Genomic DNA, 2,749 nt, shown 5'->3' with positions numbered 1-2,749 from the left:
ATATATACACACACATATTCATTATATAAAGATTATGCATGTTTAACTTCATTTAACGTATGCATAATATATTATATTATATATGTAATGTAATATATTATTTTTTACTAATAACAATAATTAGATTACATAAAGTTAATATAAGATTATATAATTATTTTATAAAATTATTTATTTATTTTTTATCTTTTTCTAATTCACAACCAACCACATGTGGTTAGTTTTTAAATTTTTTATTACTATTTTCTTTTTTTGTTACTACTAGTTTTTTATTTATAATTAAATTTTTAATTTTAATTTTATTTTTAAATTTCAGTAAAAATCGACCACAAGTGGTCGGTTTTTAAAAGTTATTATTTTTTATTTAAATAAAAACCGGCCACAAGAGGTCAGTTTATTTAAAAAATAATTAAAAAGGAATTTTCTTAATCCGACTACTCGTGGTCGGTTTATTAAAATATTTTTAAATTAATTTTTTCAGTAAACCGACCATTTGTGGTCGATTTTTTATTTTTTTTTAAATTTTAATTTTTAAATTGTATAATAATTAATATAAAAACAATTGGAATATTTGCTTTGATTTTTTATTATAAAAAAGCAACTACACGTGGTCGCTTTTTAAAATAATTTTTTTTAAAAAAAATAAAAAATCGACTACAAGTGGTCGGTTTTTTCCGATCACATTTTGTGGTCGGTTTTCACTGGTCGTTACACTTTTTTTAGTAGTGAACCTTTTTAAAATTATATAAGCATATAACCAAGTTAAAGGAGTAATTAAATTAGCAAAAAGGTTAAATTATTTCTCATATACGCTATGGTGGGTTTTCTTCTACGTTTTTCTCTTATTTTGATTTAAGTCGTCTTTTTACAATTATTATTATTATTATTATTCTATTTTTATTTATTTATTTTAGTTAATAATTTTAAAATTTAAATATGAATGATGCATAATCAACATTAGCAATGAATTATGATTTTGATAATTTCTCGCGTTTCTCTTTAATTTGCTCGTATTTGTTGAACAAAGAACATAGCAACTATAGGTGCTCGTCCCCGCGCATAGTGGCAACATGATTAAAGAGAGGGAGCATCAATAAACGTAGAACTCATAAAGTACGATTACTAATATTCAAGGTAATCCGTGTACTCATTTTGTGATATTCTTTTAAGGAAAAATATTATATTTATTTAAAGTTAATTGTTATTTTTCAATCATTTATTCTTTGATATATTTCATGTTGATTGGAGGCTTGACGTGAAACACACGTGCAATACACGTACACTAATCTAGTATGTTGGAAGATAAACACAATAAAAAGGTTTAAGAAATACTTATAAATTACAATTTAGTAAATATTTTTATGTATTAAATATTTTTAAAATTTGTATAAATATAATATCGTTCAGTCCTATTTGGCCTTTATTAATTAAAATCAAATCAAACCAATTATAGTCGAGTTTTTTTTTTTAACATCAGATCAAGTTAAATTAAATCATTAGTCTATTTTTTTTTTTTCAATTTGACTCAATTTATGATTTGGTGAAATTTGTGATTCGATTTTATTCACCCTAATTCAAGATAATGTAAAAAAAGAATTCACATATGGAAATGAAGACAGTCAATAAATTCCTAATAGAGATACGGAAAAATATCGATTAGGCATTATGAATGAAATGTAACTATAGAGAGATCAATTATATAGGTAGGAATGACTCTCTTTTGTTACCAAAAAAAAAAAAAGGACTCTCTTTTATTCTCTCTAATTTATACCAAATAACGAATCCTTGTCATTTGTCTTTTATATCACTTCTAATATTACTATAGGCTATAGCTATGGTTAATTAGTTACTCATTTCAACGTCAATTTAATTATTACTTAATTATAGTATATCAAAATAATTTGGTATAAACGCGGTATAGGAATTAATCTTAAATTTATGTGTCATGTTTTTCTTTTATATGTCTCATAAAAAAAATTAATTAGGAGGATTTTGATCGTCTTACTAATTTTTATGTTTAGATATATATATATAGCCTCTTTTTATTGAATATTTTCTCTATTTATGTATCGTCATTCCATAATTGAACTGTTGGTAATCTTTAAAAACTATTATTCATTACTATGAATAAAATAGAAAAAGAATAACTAATTTTTTCTTGAATAAATAACAAACAATCTGAAATAACTATTTATAAAAATCACCACATATAATTTAAGATGAAGGGAGGGAGTAACAAAAAAGAATTAATACTCATAATTATGAAACACCATTATTAGACCTAATAATGAGATGGACGAAATTTGTGGAAACTCTATGCACGCCTGTGCAATTATTCCATGGCTTCTCATTATTTTTCTTCTTACCTCATGTCAATCAAAATTATAATATTAACAAATCTATATTTATTTCAAAGCCTTCTGGAATAAGTGGGAATATTTGATCAGGGTAGATTTAGGAGATAATGTGGGAGTTTTCAAAAATTTAGTAATTTTTACTTGAATTCTATGAAAATAAAAGGTCCATAACAGTAAAAGTTTTAGAACAAAATACAGATTAAATAGCAGTGCCCAAATAGAATGCTCTGTGAATTTCTTTTATGAAATATTCTAGTAGGTTCTCGTTTATTACCAATTTCAATTTCCAAATATTTTTTTTTTAAAAAAAAATTCAATCAAATATCATCTAAACGTTATTGAGAAAACAATACTTAAATTCATACCCGAAAAAGTAATTTTCTTTTTGTGGA

This window comes from Capsicum annuum, chromosome 10, assembly GCF_002878395.1.
Source record: "Capsicum annuum cultivar UCD-10X-F1 chromosome 10, UCD10Xv1.1, whole genome shotgun sequence".
Taxonomy (NCBI): Eukaryota; Viridiplantae; Streptophyta; class Magnoliopsida; order Solanales; family Solanaceae; genus Capsicum; species Capsicum annuum.
The sequence above is the reverse complement of the archived record's forward strand: the minus strand, read 5'-3'. Positions refer to the sequence as shown.